This window comes from Saimiri boliviensis, chromosome 2 (genome assembly GCF_048565385.1).
Source record: "Saimiri boliviensis isolate mSaiBol1 chromosome 2, mSaiBol1.pri, whole genome shotgun sequence".
NCBI lineage: Eukaryota > Metazoa > Chordata > Mammalia > Primates > Cebidae > Saimiri > Saimiri boliviensis.
Genome location: NC_133450.1, coordinates 54,195,056 through 54,218,079, shown reverse-complemented (window position 1 = coordinate 54,218,079; position 23,024 = coordinate 54,195,056). Strand labels below are relative to the sequence as shown.

General features: G+C 42.8%; 2 pseudogenes; one reads left to right on the top strand and one right to left on the bottom strand.

Moving 5' to 3' along the window:
* Nucleotides 1–1,297: 1,297 nt before the first annotated feature.
* LOC141583570 (dynein light chain 1, cytoplasmic-like) lies at nt 1,298–2,784 on the top strand (annotated as a pseudogene).
* Nucleotides 2,785–3,349: 565 nt separating this feature from the next.
* LOC141583569 (asparagine--tRNA ligase, cytoplasmic pseudogene) lies at nt 3,350–3,872 on the bottom strand (annotated as a pseudogene).
* Between the last annotated feature and the right edge of the window lie 19,152 nt (nt 3,873–23,024).

Below are 23,024 nucleotides of genomic sequence, written 5' to 3'. Positions count from 1 at the left end.
GTCCTTTTATTAAACCAGTATCTAAAACTGTTTAATTACATATATGTAACCCCAAAATTGTGACCTATTAGATAAAATGCTGAAATGTATTCACAAGTACAGAGTTAATGTACCACCTATTTCCCCAAAACTTTGTATTTTGTTTTTTAACATGGAGTCTCGCTGTGTCACCTAGGCTGGAGTGCAATGGCACAATCTCAGCTCACTGCAACCTCTGCCTCCCAGGTTCAAGCAGTTTCTCCCTCAGCCCCCCAAGTGGCTAAGATTACAGGCATGCCTCATCACGCGTGGCTAATTTTTGTAATTTTTTTCTTTAATAGAGATGGGGTTTCACCATGTTGGTCAGGCTGGTCTCAAACTGCTGACCTCAAGTGATCTGCTGGTCTCGGCTTCCCAAAATGCTAAGATTACAGGCTTGAGCCACCTCACCCGGCCTAGTCTACTTTTTGTGGTATTAGTAAAAAAGAAGGTCCGGCTCAGTGCCTCACGCCTGTAATCCCAGCACTTTTCAAGACCAGCCTGGCCAAAATGGTGAAACCCCAATCTCTACTAAAAATATAAAAATTAGCCAGGCATAGTGGCATGCACCTGTAGTCCCAGCTACTCAGGAGGCTGAGGCAGAAGAATTGCTTGAACCCGGGAGGCAGAGGTTGCAGTGAGCCAAGATCACACCACTGCACTCCAGCCTGGGTGATACAGGGAGACTCCATCTCAAACAAAACAAAACAAAACAAAAAGAATAAAAAGGAGAAAATGGAGGCTGGGCACGGTGGCTCACGCCTGTAATCCCAACACTTTGGAAGGCCAAGGTGGGCAGATCACGAGGTCAGGAGTTCAAGACCAGCCTGACCAACATGGTGAAACCTCATCTCTTAAAAAAAAATAAAATAAACAGTTATGCCCAGTGGAACAAGAAAGGGAAAATTCTGGCTATTTTATTTTTTCGAGATGGAGTTTTGCTCTTGCCCAGGCTGGGGTGCAGTGACGCAATTTCTGCCTCACTGCAATGTCTGCCTCCTGGGTTCAAGTGATTCTCCTGCCTCAGCCTCCCAAGTAGCCGGGATTACAGGCACCTGCCACCACGCTTGGCTAATTTTTTGTATTTTTAGTAGAGACAGGGTTTCGCCATGTTAGGTAGGCTGGTCTCTTAACTCCTGACCTCAGGTGATCCCCCAACCTCGGCCTCCCAAAGTGCTAGGATTACAGGCTTCAGCCACTGCATCCAGCCATTTTTGTTTATTTTTAAAGAGGCAGCCTGTTTATCATGAAACTTTTCTGTTTTTTTCATGCTTCAAGAGTAATCAGTTATGGCTTGCAGCACACAAATCAATGGTATAAGCATACATCTCAAATGTGATAACTTCAGAATCCAAGAGAATTGTCCCAAGGGCTGGGCACAGTGGTTCACACTTGCAATCTCAGCAATTTGGGAGACTGAAGCAAGAAGATCTCAAGCAGAGGAGTTCGAAGTTACGGTAAGCTATAATTGTGCCACTGCACTGCAGCCTGAGCTACCAAGTGAGACCCTATCTTTTTTTTTTTTTTGAGACAGTTTCGCTCTTGTTACCCAGGCTGGAGTGCAATGGCGCGATCTCGGCTCACCACAACCTCCGCCTCCTGGGTTCAGGCAATTCTCCTGCCTCAGCCTCCTGAGTAGCTAGGATTACAGGCACGCACCACCATGCCCAGCTACTTTTTTGTGTTTTTAGTAGAGACGGAGTTTCACCATGTTGACCAGGATGGTCTCGATCTCTTGACCTCGTGATTGACCCACCTCGGCCTCCCAAAGTGCTGGGATTACAGGCTTGAGCCACCGCGCCCGGCCAGAATTGTGGAAGGAATTCTTTTTTTTTTTTTTTTGAGATGGAGTTTCGCTCGTTACCCAGGCTGGAGTGCAATGGCGCGATCTCGGCTCACCACAACCCCCACCGCCTGAGTTCAGGCAATTCTCCTGCCTCAGCCTCCTGAGTAGCTGGGATTACAGGCACGCACCACCATGCCCAGCTAGTTTTTGTATTTTTAGTAGAGACGGGGTTTCACCATGTTGACCAGGATGGTCTCGATCTCTTGACCTTGTGATCCACCCGCCTCGGCCTCCCAAAGTGCTGGGATTACAGGCGTGAGCCACCGCGCCCGGCGAGACCCTATCTTAAATACATACATAATTTTTAAAAAAGAATCATTCTACAGCAGTGCTAGCACCTCCTCCAGGAGATTGTTGCTGTGAGCCAGCCCCCTTCTCCACAATAACCATGTGCGACTGAAAGGCCGTGATCAAAAATGGGGACATGTCAGAAGAGATGGAACAGGACTCAGTGGAGTGTGTTACTCAGACACTGGAGAAATACAACATAGAGAAGGATATTGCAGCTCATATCAAGAAGGAATTTGACAAGAAGTACAATCCTACCTGATGTTGCATGGTGGGGAGGAACTTCGGTAGCTGTGTGACACATGAAACCAAACACTTCATCTACTTCTACCTGGGCCAAGTGGCCATCCTTCTGTTCAAATCTGGTTAAAAGAATGGACTGAAAAGGCCGGGCGCTGTGGCTCACGCCTATAATCCCAGCACTTTGGGAGGCTGAGACGGGTAGATCACCTGAGGTCAGCAGTTCAAGACCAGCCTGGCCAACATGGTGAAACCCCATCTCTACTAAAAATATAAAAATTAAGGCCGGGCGCAGTGGCTCAAGCCTGTAATCCCAGCACTTTGGGAGGCCGAGGCGGGTGGATCACAAGGTCAAGAGATCGAGACCATCCTGGTCAACATGGTGAAACCCCGTCTCTACTAAAAATACAAAAAAAAATTAGCTGGGCATGGTAGTGCGTGCCTGTAATCCCAGCTACTCAGGAGCCTGAGGCAGGAGAATTGCCTGAACCCAGAACGCAGAGGTTGCGGTGAGCCGGGATCGTGCCATTGCACTCCAGCCTGGGTAACAAGAGCGAAACTCCGTCTCAAAAAAAAAAAAAAAAAAATTAGCCAGGCGTGGTGGTGCACACCTGTAATCCCAGCTACTCGGGAGGCTGAGGCAGGAGAATCACTTGAACCTGGGAGGTGGAGGTTTCATTGAGCTGAGATCAGCCCCTTTCACTTCAACCTAGGCAACACAGTGAGACACTGTCTCATTTAAAAAAAAAAAAAAAAAAAAGCATGGTTGTGCCACACACTCAGTGATCCATCCAAAAACAAGGACTGCAGCCTAAATTCCAAATACCAGAGACTGAAATTTTCAGCCTTGCTAAGGGAACACCTTGATGTTTGAACCTTTGTGTTTTGTACAGGGTATCCTCTGTACTAGTTTGTTGTGGTTATAAAACAATTCGCAAAATAAAAAAATTAAAAGAATCATTCTAGGCCCAAGTTATATCCTCCGTGATGACATATACCATGTTTTCTCTGATCTGTATCCCAGTAATAAGAAGTAGGGTCAATCCCTTCCTTTTTATAACCTGCAGGTATTTCTTCATTATCCCAGATATGCATCTAGCCTCCCACAATCTCACCAACATTCAGCATTAACACGTTGACAGATTTGGTAAGACAAGAATGCTCAGGATGTCCCTGCATATAGAAGGACTTGATCACAGGAAATCAACATAGCAAGACTGGTTCATTAATGGAGTTGTCATCAGTCTCAGGAACTTTGGGGATATTTTCTCCAAATTCCTAGGAAGTTCCATATCTTTTGTTTATATATTGTTTCAGCCACACCATTGCATCTGTTTAAAAGGCCATTTGGTGGGCTTAAAGCATGGGTTCAGGTTATATACTCATTGCCAGTGACTTCAAGACTACCACATCACAAATGAAGTCCTCCAAATCAGTGCAGGAGGTCCTCAAAGATCAGGAATGGGCACCCAGCTTCCATATGAGTATATTCAGTGGAGTGCTTCAAATACTGGATGCTCTACCCTGTATGACTATGCAATACAAAAATCATCTGGGGCTGGAATGCATGTCTCCTGGTAGGACTAAGAGAACTGAGTCAGAAATGCCAGGCTAACGCAGTGGCTCAGGCCTGTAATCCCAGCACTTTGGGAGGCTGAGGTGGGCGGATCACCTGAGGTTGGGATTTTGAGACCACCCTGACCAACATGGAGAAACCCCGTCTCTACTAAAAATACAAAAAATTAACCAAGTGTGGTGGTGCATGCCTGTAATCCCAGCTACTCGGGTCGCTGAGGCAGGAGAATCACCTGAACCTGGGAGGTGGAGGTTGTGAGCTGAGATTGCGCCATTGCACTCCAGCCTGGGCCACAAGAGAAAATCCCATCTCAAACAAACAAAAAAAATGCCTCTTCGTTGGGCTGAGCACAGTGGCTCACTTCTGTAATCCTAGCACTTTGGAAGGCCAAGGCAGGTGGATTGCTTGAACCCAGGAGTTCGAGACTGATCATGATAGGAAGCAGAGAAACTCTAGGCAGACAGCGGCAGGTCCTTGATGAAGCTCCACCCTCAAGCCGAAAAGTCTGAGACTGCGGCCCAAAGTGAGAACTTCCATCCCTGTTTTCCCACTCAAATGTTGCCTTTTCCTAAACCACCCATGGCCCTGCCCCCTCATCCTGTGCCTATAAATACCCAGACTCAGTCGGCAGAGAGGAGAAGCAGCTGGACATCGGAGGGAAGTGGCTTGACTTCGGAGTAACAGCTTGATGGCGTAATTTCAGAGAAGAGTCTGGCTGAAGACGGCCGGACCTCAGGGGAAGAATACCTACCCCCCATTCCCTTTTAGCTTTCCTTTCCACTGAGAGTGACTTAGTCAGCAATAAAATCCCCTGCATTTACCATCCTTCAATTTGTGTGACCTCATTTTTTCTGGACGCCGGACAAGAGCTTAGAAGCCACAAGTGCGGATCCAAAAGGGCCCACTGAGCTGTTAACACTTGAGCTGTCCGTGAACAGCAGAGATAAAAGAGCACTGTAATATGCCCTCTGAGGCTTTAGGGTTTGTGAGCACCACCCCCCAACCGCCACAGTTGCTGCCATGGGGCCTCAAAAGCACTCACTCCAGCTCCTGCACCTGCTCACCTGCACACTCCCTCCCATGAGGAGTGGAACCCAGCAGGTCCAAGTGAGTGGAGTTCACCCCTACCAGCACAAAAGTGGACAGATAGTCCCAGCAGTCATGCACTCCAGTTCCCACCTCTTTGGCTCATATGCTCCCTCCCATGAGGATTTGAGAGCTTCAAGCTGAGTAAATGAGGCAACCCCATTCCAAGTCCTGCAAAGGGGTCAAGGAAATATCCTACCTACTTCAAGACCAGCCAGAAAACGTGATGAAACCCCATCACTACTAAAAATACAAACATAAGCCTGGCATGGTGGCACACACCTGAAATCCCCATTACTCGGGAGGCTGAGGCTCAAGAATCTCTTGAACATGGGAGGCTGAGATCACACCACTGCACTCCAGCCTAAGTGACAGAGCAAGACACTGTCTCAAGAAAAAAAGGCTTTTCCACCAAATAGTCAAGCTTGAAGAGTAGAACACCAAGGTGGGCAACATAGTGAGACCTGCTCTCTACTGAAAAAAGAAAACCTACCAGGCACAGTGGTGCACACCTGTAGTCCAAGCCACTTGAAGGGAGGATGCGGCAGGAGAATTGCTTAAACCTAGGAGATGGAGACTGCAGTGAGCCACCATTGCAATAGTGCATGCTAGCCTGGGCAACGAAGTGAGACCCTGTCTCAAAACAAACAAAAAAGTGTAGCACCACCTACTGGCATTTGCATATTTTTAGAGGAGTAACTTCACATTACCCCCATCAAAGAAGTGATCTCTAAAGCACCGGTAGCCATGGATTCTGCTTTTAGGAGTTTAACATGTTTTCTCCAAAGATAACATGTGTCTGTTGATCTGAATGTCAACAGCAACCAAGTCTTCTGAAACATTAATTTTAAGAGAAGAATTGTCTTTTTTGCAGTATCCTAAAGAATTCCCTTTACCTTTATTATAATACTAGATTTTCATTATGACGGAAGAAATTTAGCCCTCAAACTACTGAACTATTTTTAAAACCACTAAACTATGATAATGTTACTGTAAAATTAAAAATATGTGAAATAACTGTATATTCTTTAAAAAAAAAGTATAATGCTAAAATGTTGTCATTTCGGCCAAGCATGGTGGCTCACCCATGTAATCTCAGCACTTTGGGAGGCTGATGCAGGCAGATCACTTGAGGCCAGGAGTTCGAGACCAGCCTGGCCAATATGGTGAAACTCTGTTTCTACTAAAAAATTTAAAATTGGCTGGATGTGGTGGTGGGTGCCTGTAATTCCAGCTACTTGGGAGGCTGAGGCAGGAGAATTGCTTGAACCCAGGAGGCAGAGATTGCAGTGAGCCAAGATTGTGCCACTGCACTCCAGCCTGGGTGATACAGTGAGACTCCACCTCCAATAAATACATACATAAATAAATAAACAGTTGTCATTTTTGGTGGTTTAATGATTGCATTACCTTGCATTAGTCTGTAGTCCTAATGCTTCAATTCTGTCCATATGTATCTTTCCAGGGCTCATTACTATTTACAACTATAAAGTCAAGGTAATTATATGTACTGCATCTTATCCATCAATTGAATATACTTTCCTCTTTACAAATAATTTGTTAGCTCTTTTTTTCCTTTCTTTCTTTCTTCTTTTTTTTTTTTTTTTGAGACAGAATCTCACTCTGTCACCCGGGCTGGAGTGCAGCAGGGCAATCTTGGCTCACTGCAGCCTCCACCTCCTGAGTTCAAGCGATTCTCCTGCCTCAGCCTCCCAAGTAGCTGGGTTTACAGGCACCCATCACCACACCTGGCTAATTTTTGTGTTTTTAGTAGAGATGGGGTTTCACCATGTTGGCCAGGCTGGTCTTGAACTGCTGACCTCATGTGATTGCCTGCCTAGGCCTCCTAAAGTGCTGGGATCACAGGCATGAGCCACCACTCCTGGCCTAATTTGTTAACTCTTGCAAGACCTCAGTTATTCAGGAGAAATTCTCTGTTTGCTAGAAATATAGTTATCCAGTGGCAGGCTGGCTGATGGTGATTAATGAATTATACTTTATGTTGGCCTATCTGTTTACCAGCCTATTTAATTGATGTCTGGGCTTGTTAGCTTTGAGGAAATTTTGTGTTGTGATATAGAGCTGGAATATATCTAGTATAGACCACAAATACAATCCAGGTTGCATAAATCAAAAAGTGTAGCTTCCTTTAATTGCCTTTCTATTTTGTTAGGACTCTTGTGCTATCAACTGGGGCATTATAAAATTATGATTCCACAGTCTACTTGAGGAAAATTCTTATGTCCACATATCACTCTTTAAGCAGACAGTGTATTTCAAAAATTAACGTTTTTAAATGATTCTTCCTATTCCAGTATTCTGTTATTTTTGAGATAATCAGAAGTCATAGGCTGGGCATGGTGACTCATACCTTTAATCCTAGCACTTTGGGAGGCTGAGGTGGGTGGATAACTTGTGGCCAGGAGTTCAAAACCATCCTGGCCAACATGGTTAAAATCTCTCTTTACAAAAAACTTTAAAAATTAGCCAGTCGAGGTGGTGCGTGCCTGTAATCCCAGCTACTTAGGAGACTGAGGCAGAAGAATCACTTGAACCTGGGAGGCAGAGGTTGCAGTGAGCTGAGATCACACCACTGTACTCCATCCTGGGAGACAGAGCAAGACTCTGTCTCAAAAAATGAATATATAAAAATAAAAAGTATAAAAGAGGTTATTGCTGTCAAAAGGTGTTGACAATGTTTTGCTTAACTGGATCAAAATTTAATAGTTTTCCTGGAAAAATACCTAGAGGCAAAAAACTTTATAAGCAGAAAAATAGATAATAGAAACAGAAACACACAATCAAAAATAGCACGCTGCTCTATAAAATATTCCAAGAAAGAACAAAACAAATGAGATTTTTTTGTAACAACAAAGTATGCTGGTGACACAGCAAAAGCAGCTTTGCTAGTGCTATTATTAGAGAAAGTACAAGTGTCCCCAGAAAGAAAACGTGCATATCCAACTAAAACTGAGGGTTTCTGCTGAACAATGAAGCCTATAAAGCCCAGTATTTCTCTGTTGATTACTTCTTTCTGATCTTGATTAGGAAAACTTTGGGACTTCTATTTTATATTTAAATGATGAAGGAGTGCTCACCACTCTCTGAATTGCCAGGGTAACTGGGCTTCCCACATCCTTTCCCTCTCTAGTAGTGTCAAATACTAGAAACAGATAATCTAGATTTTTGTTTAAACACAAAAGCTCCTTAAAAATAGATTTTCTAAATTATGGAAATGCTTTTGTTTCAGTGGTCAACAGATCGATTGCGAGTCAACATCAAATGAGAAGTGGTTCATATTCTCCACTTCATATTTCATAGTCAGCTATGGTTACTATCATTTGCTACAGTTTTCATTGCAGATGCTTTCTCTTTTCAATAATAATGTGATCATTCTGATTCTCAGTGATGTATAAAAATTTCTGAAATTTTCTACAATGAATATGTTCCTTTAGTTGATTGATCTATATTCTAAACAGGACTGGGACTTCCACAAACTACCCTAGAGCCTGTCTCTAAGCAAGCACATGCCTAAACCATTTAGGACATTTTTTTTCTTTTTTTTTTTTTGGAGACAGGGTCTCACTCTGTTGCTCAGGCTGGAGTGCACTGGTGTGATCATGGCTCACCACAGACTTGACCTCCCTGGGCTCAAGTGATACTCCCACCTCAGCCTCCTGAATAGCTGAGACTACAGGCATGCACCACCATGTCTAGTTGATTTTTTATAGAGATGGGTACATACTACCTCTTAAGCAAACAGTGTACTTCAAAAAATTAACATTTTTAAAATGATTCTTACTATTTCAAGTATTCTGTACTTTTTGAGAAAGTAAGTCTTAGGCTGGGCATGGTGGCTCATGCCTGTAATGCCAGCACTTTGGGAGGCTGAGGCAGGTGTACTGCTTGAGGCCAGGAGTTGAGACCAGCCTGGCCAACATGGTGAAACCCCATCTCTACTAAAAGTACAAAAATTAGACAAGCATGGTAGCTAATGTTCACCATGTTGCCCAGGCTGGTCTCAAACTCCTGGGCTCAAGCCATCTGTAGGCCTCAGCCTCCCAAAATGTTAGGATTACAGGTGTGAGCTACCATGCCCAGCCTATTCTATTTTAAAAGATTGGAAGTTTTCATTGTTCTTCCTTGATAACCTGTTAACATATCTCAGTGTGTGAGATACAAAAGGTTTCTTTTTTTTTTTTTTTTTTTTGAGACAGAGTCTCACTCTGTCACCCAGGCTAGAGTGGAATGGCATGATCTCAGCTCACTGCAACCTCCACTTCCCGGGTTGTCAGAAACAAATTTCTGGTGCCACAAAAGAAATAGCACTCGAACATAAATTTTCTCAGCAAGGCAAATTTACTTCTATAGAAGAGTGCGTCTCACAGATGGAGCAATGACAAGAGCACCGTGAACAAAGAAAAGCAGGTTTTTATTTCTAATGCAATGGGTTTCTACTACTGTGTCCTGTCTCTATTGGCTGGAACTGGACCACACAATCTAAACTGGTCCCGGTTGGCTAATGTGAAGGGTGCAGGGAGGGAGTTACACTGGTGGGAAGGACAGTTTCAGCAGAAGGAACCACTGCAGCAGGAAGGGTAATTTTCAGAGTGAGTGGAATGTGAGTCCTAGAGATAAGGACTGGCAGGGAAGTTGCTCACTGAGACCATGGCAGGGAGACACAGAGTAAGGAAGTCTGGCCTTGAAAGCAGGAAACAAAAAACAAGGAAACAAACAAGCTAAACCTTTGAAGAATAACTTCTTACTGTATTTAACAATTCCCTCTTCTTAATTTTTATAGTACTTCTTCAAACATTTTTAACATAATTTGACTCTATTGTTCTTTTTGGTCTTTTAAAAGAAAAAGCTCATTTGAGTAAGGAGGAGGAAGCGGATTGAGGGAGGTTTTGGTGAGAGCTGTTTCAATAAGCCTTTGTATTAATCTTCGGGAACAGGGTGTAACACAGCATCCTACAAGAATAAGCAACCCTATTCCAGTGGCAAGAGAGGGGAGGATTAAGGACATAAGTCCCTTCCATTTGCTGAAAAATTTTCCCATTAAAATTGTGAAGGGATCGTTTAGTCCAGAATTTTTAGTTAATTCATTGGATAAGGCAGGTTCTTGTAAGGCCCTTGTTATGCTCCCACTGGGGCCAGTGTTGTTTGGGATGAAGGTACAACACTGAGTTTTAATAATAACACAAACACCATCTTTTTCAGCTAATATAATATCTAGGGCCATTCTGTTTTCCCAGGCCCTCTGGCTAGTAGGCCCCAATTGTTGTGCCATTCCTTTGACAGCATCCCTGATGTAATGAACAAACCACTACTGATTATAATAAATGTAATTCATCCAATCCACATTTTTATTAACAGTTACTCACCAAAATATTGATTCAAATTCTGCTGCTATTTGATCCCAGGCTTTGAATTCATCTGGTAATCCTTGTGGAACTTGACTACCATCTGTGTAAACATGGGGGTCAAAGAACCCATGTGGGGCACTTCTTCTTTTATGATTTTCTTTCCTATTGTGTTGATGGAATGCTAGGGTGAAAGGGACAGCCAACTGGACTAGACATGTGCCGCTCCAATTATTTGGCAGAGTACTCAGCAGTAGTCCACTGCAATACCACCATACATCTGCTCGGAGTTGAGCAAGGGCAGAGTGATTGGTGAGCTCTTGAAAAGACTTGGTTTCACTGCACCCTGTTAAGTCTCCAAGGAATGCTAACTTTCCCCCCTGCCATGAAAGGCATGAAGTGAAGTGAACATTAGGGGGATGGCCCTCAGAGGCTGGCCCACAGGGCTCTTGATCTCAGGGAAGAGCAGTGAAAGAGCCTCCCATGACTCATTGCCCCAGACTGTGGAGTTCTGGAAGAGAGCTACCATACAGCTCATGCCCAGTCTGTGAGAGGATCACCCAAGTAGAAAGGGGACAGTTTGGGTCTCTGGCCTGCCGATCACACAAGCGTTAACAGTCCCTTTTGTTTAGTGTGCAAACAGAATATGTAATCCATTCCAGCCAAGCATTTGTGTCCTGATACCCTGTTTCAATTGCTATAGTTTGTTTTAAATCTTTGATCTTTACAACAGCTACTTTGGTTTATCATTGGGTACATAACAAGAAAAGGTTTGGTTTGCAGAGAACGTAGGAGAGGGAGAAGTGGGTGCAGGAGGTGGGGAAGCAATGAAGCGCATTTCTTTTTTTTTGAGACAGAGTCTCACTCTGTCACCCAGGCTGGAGTGCAGTGGCACGATCTCTGCTCACTGCAACCTCCACCTCTTGGGTTCAAGTAATTCTCTGCCTCAGCCTCCTGAGTAGCTGGGATTACAAGCACCCACCACCATGCCCAGCTAATTTTTGCATTCTTAGTAGAGACGGGGTTTCACCATGTTGGTCAGGCTGGTCTTGAACTCCTAACCTCATGATCCACCCACCTTGGCCTCCCTAACTGCTGGGATTACAGGCGTGAGCCACCAGCACCCAGTCAATGAAGCACACTTCAAAGGAGCTTATGGGGTCCTTCCCTGAGACTTCTGCTCCTGTATCATAGAAACAGCTTAATGAAGGGCAAGAACTCTGGGGAGCAGAGATGGTAATCTGTACTGGATTATATTGGTTCAACTAACAATTGGGAGGGATAATTCCTCTAATAAAATGAATATGTGAGGGTTTTTCTTGTTATTTGTTTGTTTCATTTTGTTTTGAGATGGAGTTTTTCTCTTGTTGCCCAGGCTGGTGTGCAATGGCTTAATCTCGGCTCACCACAACCTCCACCTCCCAGGTTCAAGCAATTCTCCTGCCTCAGCCTTCTGAGTAGCTGGGACTACAGGTATGTGCCACCACATCTGGATAATTTTTTATTTTTAGTAGACACATGGTTTCTCCATGTTGGTCAGGCTGGTCTTGAACTCCTGACCTCAGGTGATCTGCCCATCTCGGCCTCCCAAAGTGCTGGGATTACAGGCATGAGCCACCGTGCCTGGCCAAATATATGGTTTTCATAAACTGCAAGTACTAGTTGGGGTGGTTCATCCTTGGTCTTCAGTATTTTATAGAGCATTGGATCAACTTTGGCAGAGAAGCTCTGCTCTAGGAGGACAAGATTCCCAGTTTATACTGGAATCTTCCTCAAACTCTTCCCAAACTAATTTACACCAGTTAACAGATTTTCAGTGTGAGGAGAGATAGGAGGGACAAAGATACTCTTCTGAAGTGGAGCATTGCCTCTGGCTTGGCAAATCTCCACAGGGAATCATAAGGCAAGCATTAAAAGTAGTAGTTTGGGGTGAACTTGACCTAGTTACATTAATAACAAGAGGACTAGTAATAGAAGGGGGAAAGAAAGAGATCCAATGTAATAGGATCAAAACCATAGCTTTAGCTTGGTTGGAGTTGGACCTGGAATAGTTGTCCATGATTCTGGTGGGGGGTGGTGCTCTTTTGACCTGGGTGTGATGAGTCCATCCTCATTTTGCTGTTTGAACTGCAGTGTTGGTGGTTGGGAAGTTTTCCTTCCCTCCAACTTTTGACAACCTGGTCCCCAGGCTGATGTTGGCATACTGGAGACTCTAGGAGTGGTGCCTGTGCTTTTGTTCTAAGGAAAGAGAATGTGGAAGATAAACCAAGTATATAATTTTTGAGAAATGGATCTTTTGTTTTGAACGTGGGAATGTCAGCAGTGGAGTGCAAACAGGGCAAACTATACATTTCATAAGTGTATAAGCCAACATCTCTCCAAGGAGCAGTTCGGATTCTCAACAGAGCAATGGGAAGGCAGCTAGTCCATGGCGACCAAGTTTCTAAGACTAACTTGGTTAGGTGGCTTTTTAGAGTTTGGTTCATTTTTCCACTTTTTATGGTAAAGGTGGGTGCCAGGAAGTATGATATTCTCATGCTATATCCAGTACCTGGGCTAATTTCTTAATGACCTGTGCAGCGAAATGAGTCCCATTATCTGAATCAATGTTTTCTTTCTTTTTTTTTTTTTTTTGAGAGAGAGTCTCACTGGTGCCCAGTCTGGAGTGCAGTGGCACAATCTTGGCTCATTTCTGCCTCCCAGGTTCAAGTGATTCCCTTGCCTCAGTCTCCCGAGTAGCTGGGACTACAGGTGCATGCCACCACACCCGGCTAATTTTTTATTTTAGTAGAGATGAGGTTTCACCATGTTGGCCAGGCTGGTCTCGAACTCCTGATCTCAGGCGATTGGCCCCCTCAATCTCCCAAAATGCTGAGATTATAGGCGTGAGCTGCCGTGCCCAGCCCTGAATCAACGTTTTCTGTTAATCCAAACCTGGGTATAATATTTTCGACTAATGCCTTGACTACATTATTAGCAATTGTACTTAAAAAGGGAATACCTTTTACCCAATGAATAAGGTGATCTACTATTACTAATAAATACTTTAGACGACCATTTGGGGGCCTCTTGGTGTAATCAGCTTGGATACTTTGGAACGGTCTTAATCCTGGATCCCTTCTCCCAAGAGGTGGTTTTCTGAGGGTCTGCTTAGTAGTCTTAACTACATACTAAGCAACTAGCTGCAACCTGTCTTGCCAAAGCGTAAATTCTATTTTTTTTTTTTTTTTTTTTTTTTTTTTTTTTTTTTGAGACGGAGTTTCGCTCTTGTTACCCAGGCTGGAGTGCAATGGCGTGATCTCGGCTCACTGCAACCTCCGCCTCCTGGGTTCAGGCAATTCTCCTGCGTCAGCCTCCTGAGAAGCTGGGATTACAGGCACACACCACCATGCCCAGCTAATTTTTTGTATTTTTAGTAGAGACGGGGTTTCACCATGTTGACCAGGATGGTCTCGATCTGTTGACCAGGATGGTCTCGATCTCTTGACCTTGTGATCCACCCGCCTCGGCCTCCCAAAGTGCTGGGATTACAGGCTTGAGCCACCGCGCCCGGCGTCAAAGTGTAAATTCTTATATATCTGTAAGCCCTAAGGATGGCATCACACATAGCCTGAGGTCCCCAATGAGTCCCTCGATGCAGATGAAAAAGGATTTCTCTCATGAGCGGTTTAGATAACATTTCTCTTTGGTCTGGTAACACTCATTTCCCTTCTGAATTTTCTTTGGTCCCATTTTTATTAATTTCTCTTTTTCAATGGGATAGAAGATGGGACCTGCAGCTAGGGGAGGAAGGCAAGGGGATAAGTGATAAACATGTTTTAGAGGAAATGAAGCTTGATTTGGTTATTTGATCTGCAAGGTTGTTTCCCTGGCTTTTAAAAAAGATACCTCTTTGATGTCCTGAGACATGGACAATCGTGATTTCTTTTGGCAATTAAAGGTTTTCTAATACTTGGGTGATTAATTCCTTGTGGACCAGGTATTGGCCTTTGCTAGTAATAAGACTTTGTTCAGTCCAAATTTTTCCAAAGGTGTGAGCTACCCTGAAGGCATATTTGGAATTAGCATAAATAGTCCCTTTTTGGTTCTGAGGGTGCTTTAAGGCTTGATTTAATGCAGACAATTCACATGTTGGACAGACCAATTATTGGGTAGTTTTTCTGACTCTACTTTTGCAAGAACTTCCCCATTGACTACCCACTATGTCTTTTCTTTCAATTGCCCAGGAAGAGCCATCTATAAATACATGCTGCCCCATTTGAAAGGGATCTCTCTTAAATTGAGTCTAACTTTAGTATGATAATCAATTAAATTTAAACACTCATGCTCAGGTCTCTTTAAATTTGTATTCCCAGTTAGGAAACCTGCTGGGTTAAGTGAATTATTGGTGGTTAGTGTTAAAGTATTTCTAACAGGATAGCTTTGTACTCTAAAATTCTTTAGTTAGTAAGCCACTTTTTTGTCTTCTGATTAAGGATACTTTTGACTTGGTGAGGTGTACTGACAATCAGGTTCCTTCTAAAAGTTAATTTCCTGCTTCTGTTCTGTTAGCAGGGCTGTCATTGCTACAGATAAAACATGTTTAGGCCACTCTTGGGTTACAGGGCCAAGAATTTTTGATGAAAAGGCTCTGGGCTGCTGGTGGCTCCTGTGATTTTGAGTGAGTACTCCTAAGGCTACTCTTTTGTTTACATTGACAAAGAGATGAATGGGCAGTTTTAGGGAGGTTAAAGCTAGGACAGGGGCAGTTACTAGTAACAACAGGGTGAGTGCTCTGGACTGATTAATAGCTCTAAGGTTTTGCACTAACCAGTATGACCCATCTGGGTTCTTTACAAGCAGTATTGGAGTGTCATAAGGAGAAAAACAGGCGTCAAAAAGTCCAGGGAAAAGACCTTACAGGTTTTAAATTTACCCTGGCTTTTAAAGGAATAGGGTATTGCTTTCTCTTTACTACTTCCCTGGGAGTTTTTTATTTAACATGAATTGGAGGAATCTGTAACTTTCCTCAATTCTCATCTTTGACCATACCTCAGGATAAATGTGTTTTTTGTCTGTGGTGGTGAGCAAGTTTAGGGAGGGGAGGAATTTTCCATGATGTATTTGGAGGCCTAAGCCTAATTTTAGCATTAAATCTCTTCTTAATAGATTTGTCTCTGCTTCCAGAATTAACAGAAATTTGATACTAGCTGACCAGTTTTTATATTTTACCTCTGTCTCCTCTAAGATTTTTGCTCTAAACTCTTCTCCTTTTACCCCTGAGATAAAAGAAGTTATTCTTGTGAACAAGTTATATTAGATGGAAGATAAACTGAGAAGCTGCTTCTGATTAAAAAGGTGGTAAGCTCAAGTTTAGGTCCCACTTCTAAATTTATCAAAGGTTCTTGTTGGGACTCAAGATAAAAAAAGATAGAGCCCTGGACTTCCCTAGTCTTCTTCAAAAGTTCTGGGATGACTTTTTCTTCCTTTTCTCATTCAGGACATTGTCTTTTAAAGTGACCTAATTTTCCACATTTGAAACATTTGTTCTCTCTTTTTTTTTCTACCTTTGAGTCTCCTGGCTTTACTGTTTTGTACCTTTTATATTGCCTGGAGAGTGAGGGTCTAGGTTCTTTAGAGGTTCTGATCCCCTGGGTACTTTGTTCTATGGTGGACAGCAGAATTTTTGCCTTTTGCTTTTGTTTTTATCTCTTCTTACATACACTTTTTGGGCTTCTCTTAGAAGCTCTTCTATAGGTCTACCTCTCCAGTTCTCTATCTTTTGTAATTCCTTGTTAATATCTAGCCAACTATTGGTTACAAAATGAAGCTTTAACATCTCTCATCAGAGGGGTCTTCTAATTCTAGACCCGCATATTTTCTCATCTGCTCTTAAGAGTCTATCTAGGAATTTTTTAGGTCTTTTATCTTTTCCTTGTTGTACATTGAAAGCTTTTGTAATGTTTTGGATGGGAGGGCACAGACTCTCAAATTATTTTAATTATAATTTCTCTAAGGTCTTTTCATTATCCTTCTAATATTTTGACGTTAGGCTTAGGGGACTATCAGGGGAGTATTTTTGTTGCTAGCTTTATCCTTTTTATCCCTTACCTTACTTGGAGTACTTCCCATCTTGATGGCTTTGCAGTAAGGCTAAATCTCCCCTACTGGAGATTTCTTGCCTTTTGGGGTAAGTCTTAATTTCCCCTACTGGACATTTCTTGCCTTCCCTACTAGTAGAGGTTTGTGTGAGGCTCAATCCCCCTACTAGAGATTTCTCACCTCTTCTACTTTTGCTTTGTCCTTCTCTAGCCACTGCCCTCATGGAAACATTAAGTTCTCTTGGCATTGGTGGGTTTGTATAAACCATCAACCTGGACTCCTTTACAGGAGGGCCACCCTAAACCATATGAGGTGATCATGGAACCACAGATCAGGACTCAACACTTGATTTGCACTCAATTGTGCATCTCATTCACATGTTTTCATCCTCCAAGATACCCCGAGACCAAGGAATACTTAACTGCCCCCACAGCTTTTCTTGCCTTGGTATGTCCCAACCAAGGACTACTTCACCACCCCCATGGCTTTTCTTACCTTGTCCTGATCAAGAAATATTTCACCACCCCACAGCTTTTCTTACCTTAAACCTGATTACCAAGGAAATACTTTGCCAGCTCCCGTAGCATTTCTTACCTTGTTCTGCGCACATAGTTACCTGGTCACACATTTTCCCCCGTGTTGCTGAGAGTCTGAGTTTATTCGTCATACCAGATGGGTCTTGATTCTTTATTCCTGAGGCCACTGTGACAAGGCAGCAGGGCATGCCTCCTCATGGGAGAGGACCAGAACCCTTCCTGGAGGAGAATGGGATCCCCGTACAGGGCCACCAAATTGTTAGAAACAAATTTTTGGTGCTGCAAAAGAACTATCACTCAAACATAAATTTTCTCAGCAAGGCAAATTTACTTTTATAGAAGAGTTCATCTAGTGGATGGAGCAATGGTGACAGCACCACAAACAAAGAAAAGCAGAGGTTTTCATTCCTAATGCAATGCATTTCTACTACTGTGTCCTGTCTCCATTTGCTAGAACTGGACTGCACAATCTAAACTGGTTCCAGTTGGCTAATTTGAAGGGTACAGGGAGGGGGTTTCACTGGCAGGAAGGACAGTTTCGACAGGAGAAACTGTTGTGGCAGGAGGGGTAATTTTCAGAGTGAGTGGAATGTGGGCCCTATGGATAAGGACTGGTGGGGAAGCTGTTTCCTGAGACCAGAGCAGGGAGACACAGGGATAATGAAGTCTGGCCTTGAAAGCAGGGAACAAAGAACAAGGAAACTTAAACAAGCTAAACCCTGAAGAACTTCTTACTGTATTTAACATGGGTTCAAGCAATTCTCCTGCCTCAGCCTCCCGAGTAGCTGGGATTACAGGCATGCACCACCTGGCTAACTTTTGCATTTTTTTTTTTTGAGACGGAGTTTTGCTCTTGTTGCCCAGGCTGGAGTGCAATGGCACGATCTCGGCTCACTGCAACTTCCGCCTCCTGGGTTCAAGCAATTCTCCTGCCTCAACCTCCTGAGTAGCTGGGATTACAGGCACGCACCACCATGCCCAGCTAATTTTTTGTATTTTTAGTAGAGGCAGGGTTTCACCATGTTGACCAGGATGGTCTCGATCTCTTGACCTCATGATCCACCCGCCTCGGCCTCCCAAAGTGCTGGGATTATAGGCGTGAGCCACCGCACCTAGCCTGTATTTCTTTTTTTTTTTTTTTTTTTTTTTTTTTTTTTTGAGATGGAGTCTCACTCTGTCACCCAGCCTGGAATGTAATGGCATAATCTCAGCTCACTGCAACCTCCACCTCCCAGGTTCACGCAATTCTTTTGCCTCAGCCTCCTGAGTAGCTGGGAGTACAGGCACACGCCACTGTGCCCAGCTAATTTTTGCATGTTTAGGAGAGACGGGGTTTCAACACCTTGGCCAGGCTGGTCCCGAACTCCTGACCTCGTGATCCACCTGCCTTGGCCTCCCAAAGTGCTGGGATTACAGGCATGAGCCACCACACCCGGCCTTAACTTTTGTATTTTTAATAGAGACAGAGTTTCACCATGTTGGCCAGGCTGATCTCAAATTCCTGACCTCAGGTGATTCTCCCGCCTGGGCCTCCCAAAGTGCTGGGATTACAGGTGTGAGCCACTGGGCCCGGCTGAAAGAATTTCTTCTGAGGTAATGATGAAGCATGTGATAGCTTCAGGAATGGCTTGTTTTTCCTGTGGTGGGGGGACCTATTCCCACTCTGTTACCCAGGATGGAGTACAGTGGCGCCATTTCAGCTCACTGCAACCTCCACCTCCTGGGTTCAAGTCATTCTCCTGCCTCAGCCTCCCTAGTAGCTGGGACTACAGGCATGCACTACCACACCCATCTAATTTTTGTATTTTTAGTAGAGGCAGGGTTTCAGCATGTTGGCAGGTTGACCTCGAACTTCTGACCTCAAGTGATCCACCCGCCTCCGCCTTCCAAAGTGCTTGGATTACAGGCATGAGCCACCATACCCAGCCCATATTCATCTTTTGTATAATCATTCAAAAGTGTCTGTTTTAGTTTCCTAGGACTGCTGTAACAAACTACCATAAATCTGATGGCTTAGCACAATCAAAATGTTTTCTCCCCATTCTGGAGGCCAGAAGTCTGAAATCAGGGTCTAAGCTCCCTTCAAAGGCCCTAGGAAAGTATATTTTCTTGCCTCTTCTAGCTTCTAGTGTCCCAGGTATTCCTTAGCTTCTAGTGGCATAATTCCAAATCTCTGCCTCCATCTTCAGAAGGCTTTCTCCATCTGTCTCTCTTCTATGGGTCCCTTATAAGGGCACTTTTAATTAGATTTAGGGCCCACCTGAATAATTCAGGATGATCTCCTCTAGATCCTTAATTGTTATACTTACAAAGGCCTATTTTTCCAAATTAAATCACAATCACGGGTTCTAGAAAATGAATATATCTCTTTGGGGGCCATTATTCTACTCACTACAGTGCCCTTCATTTCTGAATTCCAAACTCAGCACTGCAATGAATACAACAGTAGCTCTTACTCATCAAACACATTATTTATTTTCATTTGCTCAAGCAGATTTCAACCAAACTATTTATTAAGAAGTCAGTTATATGCTAAGACAACTAGATAGCCACATGCAAAAAAATGAAATTGGACCGTTACCTCACACATATACCAAAGTTACATGAAAATGAATCAAATACCTAAATATAAGCTGAAACCATAAACCTCACAGAAGAAAATATAGATGTAAATTTCTGTGACTTTGGATTTGGTAATGGTTTCTTAGATATAACACATAAAGCACAAGTGACCAAAGAAAAAGGAGATAAATTGGACTTCAAAATTAAAAACTTTTGAATTTTAAAAGACACCATAAAGAAAGTGAAAAAACAACACACAGAATGGGAGGAAGAACTTGGCAAATTGTATATCTAATAAGAATCTAGTATCCAGAATATATCAAGAACTTAAAAATTCAACACTGAAGGCCGGGGATGGGGTGGCTTATGCCTGTAATCTCAGCACTCTAAGAGTCTCAGGCAGGAGGATTGCTTCAGCCCCAAGAGTTCAACAGAAACCTGGGTAACATTGAGACCTTGTCTCTATTTAAAACAACAACAACAACAACAACAATAAAACAGAAAACTCAATACTGAAAAGACAACCCAATTTAAAGATGGGCAAAGGACTTAAATAGACATTTCTTCAAGAAATACATATAGATGCTCAATAAGCAAATGAAAAGATGCTCAACATCATTAATCATTAGGGAAATGCAAAACCTCAATGAGACACCACTTCACATGAGTGAAGTATCTGAGACAGACCTCAGTTGATTTAGGAAGTTTATTTTGCCAAGGCTGAGGATGCACACTAGTGACACAGCCTCAGGAGGGCCTGACAACATGTGCCCAAGCAGGTCATAGCACAGTTTGGTTTTATACATTTTAGGGAGACACGAGACATCAGTCAGCAAATGTAAGATGGACATTGGTTCTGAAACGTGGGATAACTTGAAGCATGGAGGGTGATTCCAGGTCATAGGTAAATAAGAGGCAAACGGTGGCATTCTTTTGAGTTACCTGATTAGTCTCTCCAAAGGAGGCATTTATCTGATTAGCCTATCCATAGGAGGCAATCAGATATGCATTTATCTCAGTGAACAGAGGGGTGACTTTGAATAAAATGGGAGGTGGGTTTGCTCTACAAAGTCCGTCAACCTGACTTTTCCCTTTAGCTTAGTGATTTGGGGACTCCAACATTTATTTTCCTCTCACATTTCCCTCATTCTCTTTTTAAAAATATTTTGGAGAAAGCATCTTAGAAGAAAATGAGTCTCTGGCCTCAAGCTTCACCTGATCTCTCATGGCGAGGATGGTAGACAGGTAGGTCCTAAGTTATTAGGAGAGCTCTTTTTAGCAGGTTGTAAAGTTTCATGTCTTATTAAGAGAAAATAGGAGGAGGAAGGGGGAAAAAACTAAAAACAAAAGAATAATCCTGGAAAATCAATATAAGCCACATTACTCTTCTTTGTTTTTGGTGCTCAATAAATGCTTGTTTGTTAAATAAGCCACATTACTCTGAAGTTCATGTATCAGTAGGCAGGTATGAAAGTGGCTTTTGTATGTAAACAGGTTACTGTTATTTTATTCTGAAGTTTAAGCTGTCTAGCTTCAGTTCACAGGGCTTTAAGAAAGCACAGCTTAGTTTTCAGTGACTCCAATTTAGAAAAAAATGGGGGAAAAATAAGAAAAAAATGGAAAACATTGTTTTGAAGACTTGTAGCCAAAAAAAAAAAAAAAAAATTACAATTCAGTTCAAACTGTAGAAAATAATGAAAATAGAAAAACATTAGGCAAGACTAGAATGTAACAACAGGTGTACTATAGTTTTTGAAACATAATTTTTCTCTCTCCAGTTTCCCATTTTTACTGAAGACAAATCATAGAGACTGATTTGCCATATTACACTTGGCCTGATTATTTGTATACAGTGCAGCAAGACTAATTTTTTTACATTGTCTTTCACATTGGCTTTGAAGAAACTTTGTTGCATAGAAGGAATGTCAGATAAGAGTTTTTAAAGCTGAGCCCAGCCATGGATTTGTACCATCAAATACCTGTGAGCTGGGTGAATTCCTCTCTTAATGGCCCAAGATAAACTTGAGGCTCTGGGGCCGATCAGAAAGTGATATTCCTTATTTACCACAGGCCAGGAATCCTGTATATAGACTGTGTAGACAAAGGTATCAGGCCAGTTTTCCCAAGGAGTTTTTACTGGCTGTATAAGTCACGTTTGATTTGTTAAAGGAAAATACACCATTCCAGTCAAAGTTATTTTATAACTTGATAGAATAACCAGTTTCTCCAGTAGAAGAAACCAGTAGAAGTGTGTCCTACTACAAATGAACACAGATTCTTATTGCACTTATGCACATAATTGTATTGCCATAAGTTAAGAATGCTCACAAATGACTTCCAAATTCTGGAGAAATCAGGTAGAGATAAACAAATATGCTCCAAATTTTGTTCAGAGTATACTAATGTGTTAAAAGTTGTCAATAGCTCAAAAGAAACATTGCCTTGATTTTGAAAAAAACAAAACAAAGAATCAGCAATATTTTAAGCAAAAAGTCAAAAAGATTTACTTCAGTCCTCTATCAGTTCAGTCCATGCAGTTAATTCCTGTTCTACCTAATATTCATAAATATTTCAGCTCTCCATGAATCCTGAAAGTTTTCCCTCTACTCTGATGTCACAATCTCCAAAGTTATCAGAAACCTGCATTCCAGAGCACCTGATAGGCTGGGCACAGTGGCTCACTTTTCTCCCTTTTGTCCCCTCCTCAAGTAACAATAAACTATTAATATTACTACATCTGGTTGGGTGTGATGGCTCAGGCCTGTAATCCCAACACTTTAGGAGGCCAAAGTGGGTGGATCACCTGAGGTCAGGAGTTTGAGACCAGGCTGGTCAACATGGTGAAATCCAGTCTCTACCGAAAATACAAAAAATTAGCCGGGCATGGTGGTACATGTCTGTAGTTCCAGCTCCTCAGGAGGCTGAGGCAGGAGAATCACTCGAACCGGGAGGCAGAGGTTGCAGTAAGCTGAGATCACACCATTGCACTTCACCTTGAATGACAAGAACAAAACTCTGTCAAAAGAAGAAAAGAAAAGAAAGGAAAGAAAGGGAGAGAGAAGGAAGGAGGGAAGAACGGAAGGAAAGGAAAGGAAGAAAGGAAGAAAGGAAAAAGTTGTTGGCATCAGGCCACAATAAATAGAACTGAAGGAAAAAAACTTATATAAGTTGAAAATGAGTTGAAGGAGAGCATTACTATTTTGTGCCCTTTAAAAGGGTTAAAAGGGGAGAGAAAACCAAAAACAGTGAGATGGAATAAAGGTGAACTTTGAATTAAAAAAATTAAAAGCAGCTGGGTGCAGTGGGTCATGCCTTTAATCCTAGCATTTTGGGAGGCTGAGGTGGGCAGATCACAAGGTCAGAAGTTCAAGACCAGCCTGGCCAGCATGGTGAAACCCCATCTCTACAAAAACACAAAAAAATTAGCC